The sequence below is a fragment of the Mustela putorius genome, unplaced genomic scaffold, assembly GCF_011764305.1.
Source record: "Mustela putorius furo isolate JIRA1106 unplaced genomic scaffold, ASM1176430v1.1 tig00000228_pilon_pilon_pilon, whole genome shotgun sequence".
In the NCBI taxonomy this organism is placed as follows: domain Eukaryota; kingdom Metazoa; phylum Chordata; class Mammalia; order Carnivora; family Mustelidae; genus Mustela; species Mustela putorius.
The window spans coordinates 5,362,990-5,373,647 of record NW_025421322.1 but is presented as its reverse complement, the minus strand read 5'-3'; positions in this window follow the sequence as shown (position 1 = coordinate 5,373,647).

Here is a 10,658-nt window from a genome sequence, read left to right as displayed (position 1 = left end):
GCTCAGGTCATGATCTTAGGTCCTGGATCAAGCCCTGCATTGGGCTCTCTGCTCTGTGGAGAACCTGCTTCCTCCTCTCTCTCTGCCTGCCTCTCTGCCTGCTTGTGATCTCTGACTGCCAAATAAATAAAATCTTTAAAAATAAATAAATAAATAATAAAGAGAATCAACAGCAATACAATATGGTGGAGAACTTAAATAACACTCTCAAACATGATTAGATCACCCAGGCAGAGAATCCGTAAAAACACAGAGGATTTCAACGGCACTATAGACTAAATGGACTTAATAGACCTACAGAACATTCTATCCAACAGTAAAATACACATTCTTTTCAAGTGGTAATGGAACAATCTTCAAGAGGGACATGTTAGACTATAAGACAAGTCTCAACAAATTCAAAAAGATAGAAATTACATTAAGCATTTTTTTTTAACCACAATGGTATGAAACTAGAAATCGGTAAAAAAGAAAATTCGCAAACACATGAAAGTTCAACACTTTTTTTTATTATTATTATTTACTTGACAGACAGAGCAAGCACAAGCAGGGGGAAGAGCAGAGGAAAGAGGAGAGGCAGGCTCTCCACTGAGCAGGGACCCTGATGCAGTGTTTGGTCCCAGGACCTCGGGATCATAACCTGAGCTGAAGGCAGATGCTTGACCAACTGAGCCACCCAGGCACCCTCAACATACTCTTGAACAATTGATATATCAAAGAAGAAATCAACCAAAAAATACCTTGAGACAAATGGAAATTGGAACACAACATACCAAAACTTAAAGGATATAGCGAAAGAATGACTAAGAGGAAAGTATGAAAATCTACCTTAAGGGGGGGGAAAAATATCTCAAATAAACAACCTAAAAGTACATCCCAAGGAGCTAGAAAAAGAACCAACTAGGCCCAAAGTCAGCTGAAGGAAGTAAATGAAATCAAAGAAATAAATGAAATAGACAATGGGGCAAAAATAGACAAGGTTAACAAAATAAAAATAGCTTCTTTAAAAATACAAAGAACTAAGAAAACAAAAACCAAAAAAAACTAAAAATCTATAAACCTTCAGCTAATAAACTCACCAAGGGGGGCGGGAAGAGGACTCAAAAATCAGAAAGAGAAGCCATTACAATTGATAGCACAGAAATAAGAACAAAGGATTAGAGATCACTATAAAAAATTATACACCAAGAAACTGGACAGCCTAGAAGAAATGGATAAAATCCTACATACAACCTACAGACTAATGAAGTATAGAAACTCTATGCAAGCCAATGATGAGCATAGAGATGAAGTATTAAGAAACAAACAAAACCTCCCAACAAACAAATTTCAGGACCACATGGCTTCATTGGTGAATTCTACAGAACATTTAGAGAAAAACTAACACCAATATTTCTCAAACTCTCCCCCAAAATTAAAAAAGCACTCTGAATCTAATTTTAAAAGACCAGTATTACAATGATACCAAAGTCAGATAAAGACACTACAAGAAAAGGACACTGAAGATCAATATCCTTGATGACCATAGGTGCAAAAATGCTCAATGAAATAATAACTGAATTCAACATTACAATGATCATGCACAAGGACCAAACAAGATACATACCAGAAATGTAAGCAAAGTTCAACATACAAAAATATACATCATATTAATTAAATGAAAATAAAATCTTATCTTATTAGATGCAGAAAAAGTATTTTGACAAAACCCAACATTCATTCATGATAAGAACTTTCAACAAATATAAAAGGAATGTCACACAAAAAAGGACATGTATGATGGGCCCAGGGCTAACATTGTACTCAAGAATGAAAGGTTGAAAATTTTCCTCTAAGATCGGAAACTAGACAAGGATGCCCACTCTCACCACTTATATTCAATATAGTACAGGAAGTCCTAGCCAGAGCAATTAAGAAAGAGAAAGAAATAAAGGGCATCCAAATCAGGAAGAAGTAAAGTGGTCACTATTTGCAGATGACAGGACATTGTTTATAGGAAATCCTTAAAATTTCATAAAAATACTGTTAGAATAAATGAATTCAGTAAACTGAAATGGTTCCAAATCAATGTACAAAAATCAGTTGCATTTCTATACACTAGCAACGAAATATCTGACGAAAGAAAACAATCCCATTTATAATAGCAACAAAAGGAATAAAATACTTAGGAATAAATTTAACCAAGGAAGTGAAAGATCTGTATACTGAAAACTATAAAACATTGATAAAAGAAATTAAAGAAGACACACATAAGTGGAATGTTATCCCATGTTCACAGATTGGAAGAATATTTTTGAAATGTCCATTCTCCCAAAGCCATCTATAGACTCAATGAGAGGACTATCAAAATTCCAGTGACATTTTTCACAAAAATAGAGGAAACAATCCTAAAATTGATATGGAACTACCAAAGACTCTGAAAAAGAACAAAGCTGGAGGCATAACACTTCGTGATTCAAACTATATTACAAAAGTATAGTTATCAACATAGTATGGTATTGGCATAAAAACAGACCTGTCAGTAGAACAGAATGGAGATCCTAGAAATAAAGTTCCATACATACAGTCACCAATATTTGACAAGGGAGCTAAGAATATGCAAGAGAAAACAGTGTCTCCAATAAATTCTTGTGGAAAAACTGGATATTCACATGCAAAAGAATGAAATTGAACCCCTATTATATACTCCTCATAAAAGTTAACTCAAAATGGACTAAAGACTTAAACATAAGACCTGAAACCACAAATCACACAGTGAACACATACAGAAAAAGCTCCTTGATATTGGTCTTGGCAATCAATTTTTGTATATAGAACACCAAAATGTAAACAAATAGGCATACATCAAACTAAAAATCTTCTGCACAACAAAAAATAAAAGAGCATTTTCATCATTTCATCTCACATCATGAAATGTGAGAAAATATTTTAAAGCCATATATATGGGAAAGGGTTAATATGCAAAATACATAAGATAATTCTGTAACTCAATAGCAAAAAATAATCTGACTAAAAACATGGGCAAAGACAAAACAAGTCTTTCTTTAGAAGACTGAAATCATATTAAGCATCATTTCTAAGCATAGTAGTAGAAAACTTGAAATCAATTACAGGAGGAAATGTGGAAAATTCATAACTACATGGGGATTAAACAACATGCTACCGAACAACCAATAGATCAAAAGAAATAAAAATAAATACCTTTAAGGCAACCGAAAATGGAAATACAACATACCAAAGACTAAGTACCAATACAACATACAAAAGACTAAGTACCAAAACTTATGGGATGCAGCAAAAACAATTCTAAGAGGTAAGTTCATAATGATAAATGCCTATATCAAAAAACAAGGAAAATCTCAAATAAACAACCTAACTGGACACCTCAAACAAGAACAAAGCCCAAGGTTAATAAAATGGAAGGAAATAACAAAGATCAGAAAATAAACAAAGAGAAAAATAAATAAAACAGACTACAGGGGCAATAGGAAAAAAAATGACTAAGATCTGGGATTTCTTTTTTTTGAACAAACAAAATCCACAAACCTTTAGCTAGACACACAAGGGAGTGGGGGAGAGAGACAAAAATCAACTACTATCAGAAATGAAGGAGGAGACATTGTATTCTGATGATACAAAAATACAAAGGATTGTAAGAGTGCTATACCAATTATACACTAACAAATCAATGTAGAAGAATGGGTAAATTGCTAGACCCATATAACCTACCATGGAAGTACTTAAGCATGAAGAAAGAGAAAATCTGAAAAGACTCAGTACTAGTAAGGAGATTGAATGAGTAGTCAAAAACCTCCCAAGAAATGAAAGTCCAGGATGAGAAGGTTTAGCTGTTGAATTCTATAAAACTTTTAAATAAGAATACCAGTCTTCTCAAACTCTTCCAAAAATAGAAAAACAGGGAATACTTCTACAAATCAAAACCACAATGAGATATCACCACACACCAGTCAGAATGGCTAAAATCAACAAGTCAGGAAATGACAGATGCTGGCGAGGATGCGGAGAAAGGGGAACCCTCCTACACTGTTGGTGGGAATGCAAGCTGGTGCAGCCACTCTGGAAAACAGCATGGAGGTTCCTCAAAATGTTGAAAATAGAACTGCCCTATGACCCAGCAATAAATACTGGGTATTTACCCTAAAGATACAAACGTAGTGATCCAAAGGGGCATGTGCACCCGAATGTTTATAGCAATAATGTCCACAATAGCCAAACTATGGAAAGAACCTAGATGTCCATCAACAGATGAATATATATACACAATGGAATACTATGCAGCCATCAAAAGAAATGAAATCTTGCCATTTGTAACAACATGGATGGAACTAGAGCATATCATGCTTAGCAAAATAAGTCAAGCGGAGAAAGACAACTATCATATGATCTCCCTGATATGAGGAAGTGGTGATGCAACATGGAGGCTTAAGTGGGTAGAAGAATAAATGAAACAAGATGGGATTGGGAGGGAGACAAACCATAAATGACTCTTAATCTCACAAAACAAACTGAGGGTTGCTGGGGGGAGGGGTGTTGGGAGAAGGGGGTGGGGTTATGGACTTTGGGTGGGGTATGTGCTTTGGTGAGTGCTGTGAAGTGTGTAAACCTGGTGATTCACAGACCTGTACCCCTGAGGATAAAAATATATGTTTATAAAAAATTAACAAAAACAAAAACAAAACAAAACTAAACAGGGAATACTTCTAAACTCACTTATGAGTTTAGCATTATCTTAATATGCATTAATTAAGTTAGCATTATCTTAATATCTAAAAAAATCAGACAAGGACACCACAAAAATAAAACAAAACAAAAACAAAAAATTACAGGCCAATATACCTGATGAACACAGATGCAAAAACCCTTAACAACAAAAAAATTTTTAAAGATTTATTTATTTATTTATTTGACAGACAGAGATCACAAGTAGGCAGAAAGGCAGGCAGAGAGAGGAGAAAGCAGGCTCCCTGCTGAGCAGAGAGCCCGATGCGGGGCTTGATCCCAGGACCCTGGGATCATGACCTGAGCCGAAGGCAGAGGCTTTAACCCACTGAGCCACCCAGGCGACCCCCTTAAAAAAATATTAACAAACAAAATTTAACAATACATGAGAAGGATCACACCATAATAAGAGAGATCTATTTGAGGGATGCAAGCATGATTCAGTGTCCACAAATTAGTCAACACCACACTAACAAAGGATATAAATCATATGATCAATAAATGCAGAAAAAGCATTTAATGAAATTCAGTATACATTTATGATAAAGAAAAGAGAATCCCAACAAAATGGGCATAGGGTGATATGCATAAACATAATAAAAGCTATAGAAGAGAAGCCCACAATCCCACAATTAATATATGCAATGGTGAAAAGCTTTTAGCTTGTCAGAAAGGGAATAACACAAGGATGCCTACTCTCCCCACTTTTATTCAACAATTTAAATATTGGAAGTCCTAGCCAGAGCAATTAGGCAAGAAAAATAGAAAGTATCGAAATTAGAAAGGAAGAGGTAAAATGGTCACTATTTACAAATGACATTATATGTAGAAAACGTCAAAGTTTCCATGAAAATGGTTAGAATTAATAAATCCAGTAATATTGCAGTATATGAAATCAATATGAAAATCTGTTGTATTTCAGTTATCAGATATCAGAAAAATTAAGTCATAAATTGTAACATAAAGAATAAAATACGTAGGAATAGGTTTCACCAAGGAGGTGAAAGACTAGTACATTAGATCGTATCAGACACTAAGTAAAAGGAATTGAAGAGGAGACAAATAAATCAAAAGATACCCTGTGTTCATGGATTGGAAGAATTAACGTTGTTAACATGCCCAAACAATCTAATGCAATCTACAGATTAAATGCAATCTCTATCAAGATTCCAGTGGAATTTTTCACAGAAATAGACCAAAACAATCCCCAAACTTGTATGGAACCATAAAAAACCCTAAATAACCAAAACAATCTTGAGAAAGAACAAAGCCAGCAGCCCCATGAGCCCAGATTTCAAGCTATATTACAAAGCTACAATAATCATGTGGTATTGGCATAAAACAGACACATATATCAATGCAACAAAATAGCCCAGAAATCAACCTATGAGGCAAGAATGTACAGTAAGGAAAGGATAGGCTCTTCAATAAATGGTGCTGGAAAAACAGGACAGCCAAGAGTAAAAGAATGAAACTGGAGCACTACCTTATACCATATACAAAAATTAACTCAAAATGGAATTAAAGACTTGAATGTAAGACCTGAACCCATAAAAATCCTAGAAGAAAGCTTTGCAGTAACTCCTTGACACCAGTCTTGGGGGGTGGTTTTTTGAATTTGACACCAAAAACTAATACTACAACATAAACAATAAACAAAGTAGAACTACATTATACTAAGAAGCTCTGCACAACAAAGGAAACCATCAATAAAATGACAAGGTATGAGTGAAATACTAGCAAACAGAATCCAATAAGGCATTAAAAAATCACTTACCACCATCAAATGAGATTTATTCCAGGGATACAAGGATAGTTCAATATGTACAAAATCAACATGATACATGACATCAATGAGAAAAAGGATAAAAACCATACAATCAGGGACGCCTGGGTGGCTCAGTTGGTTAAGCAACTGCCTTCAGCTCAGGTCATGATCCCAGCGTCCTGGGATCGAGTCCCACATTGGGCTCCTTGCTCAGCAGGGAGCCTGCTTCTCCCTCAGCCTCTGCCTGCCATTCTGTCTGCCTGTGCTCGCTCTCTCTCCCTCTCTCTCTGAAGAATAAATAAAATCTTTAAAAAAAAAAAAACCATACAATCATCTTAATAGGTATGGATAAAGCATTTTACAAAGTACAACACACATTCATGATAAATGCTTTCAACAATATATATAAACCCACAGCTAACATTATACTTAATGGTGAAAAACAGGGAGCTTTTCCTTTAAGATCAGGAACAAGACAAGGATGTCCCCTCTTAACACTTCTATTCAACATAGTACAGAAAGTCCTAGCTGTAGCAATCAGGCAACAATAAAATGCATCTAAATTGATAAATAAGCCAAACTTTTGCTCTTGGAAGATGACATGATACATCTTAGAAAGCCCTAAAGACTCTACCAAAAAGTTATTAGAATTCATAAATTAATTCAGTTAAGTTGCAGAATTCAAAATTAATACACAAATCTCTTGCATTTCTATACACGAATGATGAAGTAGCAGAAGGAGAAATGAAGAGAACAATCTCACTTACAAGTGTACCAAAAAAAAAAATAATAATAATACCTAGAAATAAACTTAACCAAGGAAATAAAAGACCTGTACTCTGAAAACTATAAAACATTGGTGAAAGAAATTAAATAGAACACAAATGAAAAGACATTCCATGCTTATAGATTAGAAGAACCAATATTGTTAAAATAGACATACTACCCCAAGCAGTCTACAGATTTAAAGTAATCCTTATCAAAATACCAATATTTATCACAGAACTAGAATAACAAAAATTTAGGTGGAACCACTAAAGACCCTAAATAGTCAAATAATCTAAGAGCAGAGCTGGAGGTATCACAGTCTGACATGAAGATACTGCAAAGCTTAAAAAAAAAAAAAAAAAAAAAGATACTGCAAAGCTGTAGTAATCAAAACAGTATGGCAACACTGGCACAAAAACAGGCACATAAATCAATAGAACAGAATAGAGTGCCCAGAAAATAAACCCACCCTTACATGGTTAATCTGTGACAAAGGAGAAGAGAATACATGATGAGTAAAAGATAGTATCTTCAAGAAATGATGCTGGGAAAACTGGGCAGCTACAAGAAAGAGAGTGGAACTGGCCACTTTCTTACATCATACACAAAATAAATTCAGAATAGATTAAAAACCTAAATGTGAGACTTGAAACCATAAAACTAGAGGAAAATAGGCAGTAATTTCTTTGATACCAGCGATAGAAGCTTTTTTGTTTTGTTTTGTTTTTTTTTTTTTCCTGGAGGCCTCCTCAGGAAAGGAAAACTAGAGGAAGAATAAACTTTTGGGACTACACTATCCAATAAGAGGCTAATACCCAAGATCTATAAAGAACTTACAGAACTCAATAGCCCCAAACCAAATAATCCAATTAAAATGGGCAGAGTGGGGTGCCTGGGTGACTCAGTTGTTAAGCATCTGCCTTCAGCTCAGGTCATAATCCCAGGGTCCTGAGATCAAGCTCTGCATCTGGCTGCCTGCTCAGGGGAAGCCTGCTTCTTCCTCTTCCACTCCCCCTGCTTGTGTTCCCTTTCTCGATCTTTCTCGGTCAAATAAATAAATATTTTAAAAATAAAAATAAATAAATAAAATGGGCAGAGGACCTGAACTGACATTTTTCCAGTGAAGATCTACAGATGTCCAACAGACACATGAAAAATGCTCAACGTCACTCATCAGGGAAATGCAAATCAAAACCACAATGAGATACCACCTCACATCTGTTAGAAGGGTGAAAATCTAAAAGACAAGACATAATAAGCATCGGTGAGGATGGGGAGAAAAAAGGAACCCTCATGCACTATTCATAGGAATACAAATTGGTATAGCCCCTGTGGAAAAAGTACAGAAGTTCCTTAAATAATTAAAAATAGAATTAGCATATGATATAGTAATTCTAGTATTGGGTATTTACCCAAAGAAAACCACAACATTGATTTGAAAAGACATATGCATCCTTATGAGTATTACAGCATTATTTTCAATAGCCAAGGTATGGAAACAACCCACGTGTCTAACCATAGATGAATGGTTAAAAAAAGGTGTGTGTGTGTGTGTGTGTGTGTGTATAAACACATACATACATGTACATATATATACATAATGGAATATCATAGAACCATAAAAAGAGGGAGATTGTGCCATTTCCCAAAGTTATAGATGGGCCTAGTGATGTAAGCCAATCAGAGAAAGATAAATACCATATGATTTCACTCATATGTGAAATTCAAGAAATAAAGCCAAGAAAGAAAAAAGAAACAAAAGCCAGACTCTCAAATACAAAGAAACTGTGCCAGAGAGACGGTGGATGAGAGGATGGGAGTTAACAGCACTCTTATCACAATGAGCACTGAGTAATGTATGAAAATGCAGCACCCTTATGTTATACAACCGAAACTAATAACACTGTATGTTGATTATACTTCAATTTAAAAGGATTAAATGGCAAAAAAAAAAAAAAAAAGGAAAAGAAAAGGCAACCTACTGTATGGACAAAAATCTTTGCAAGATACATATCTGATAAAGGCTTACTACACAACATATATAAAGAATAACTACAGCTCAATACTAAAAAAAAAAAAAAAATCCTAAAGTATGCAGAGGATCTAGAAGTTTTTCTGAAGAGGACTGATGGCCAATAAGACTTGAAAAGATGTTCAACATCACTTATCAGGAAAATGCAAATCAAAACCACAATGAGACGTCACCTTACACCTGTCTGAATGACTATTATCAAAAAGACAAAAACAATTGTTGGCAAGGATATTAGTGAAAGGAACTGGACCCCTTGTGCACTGCTGGTGAGAGTGTGAATTGGTGCAGTCGATATAAACAGCATGGAGTTTCCTTAAAATATTAAAAATACTAACTCAAAAAAATACTTAATCCCCCCCAGTCACTGCAGCATTATTTACAATAGCCAAGACATGGAACCAACAGAAGTGTTGGGTGAATGAATAAAAAAAAAAAAAAAGGGGGGGGGTGTCTGGGCAGCTCAGTCAGTTGATCACCTGCCTTTGGTTCAGGTCATGATTCCAGGGTCCTGGGACCAAGCTCAGTATGGGCTCCCTGTTCAGCAGGGATCCTGCTTCTCCCTCTTCCTCTGCCACTTCCCTTGCTTAAACATGTTAATAAAAATCTTAAAAAAAAAAAAAAGAAAATATGGTATATGTATATTTGTATGATATATTTGTCATTTTTTTAAAAAGGGAAATCTTTTTGAGAAAATCATTTGAAACAACATGGATATACCTTGAAGGCATTAGGTTAAATGAAATAAGTCAGACAGAGAAAGGCAAATACCATACCATCTCACTTACTGTGTGGAATCTAAAAAAAAAAAAAAAAACAAGAAAAACAAAACCTCTAAATCCATAGAGAGTAGTGGTTGCCGGAGCTGGGACTGGGAAAAAGTAATGTGAGAAGGTAGTCAAAAAGGTACAAATTTCCAATTATAAAACAAATTTCTGAGAATACAATGCACAGCAAGGTGACTATAGTTAATACTGTATTGCATATTTGAAAGTTAAGAGTAAGTCCTAAAATTTCTTATCACAAGGAAAAAAAATTTAAGTATATGTAGGAATGGATGGTAACTAGGCTTATTGTGATGATCATCTCACAATATTTGCAAATATTGAATCATTCTATTACACACCTGAACCATGTTTGATGTCAATTATTTCTAAATGTTAAAAAATGGGCAAAGGGCCTGAATAGATATTTTTCTAAAGGTTTACAAATAGGCAACAGGTACATAAAAAGGTGCTCATTATCACTAATCATCAGGGAAGTAAAAAAACCACAAGGAGATGTCACCTCACACAGTTAGAATGGCTGCTATCAAAAATGAAAGAGATAATAAATATTGGCCAAAGTGTGGAG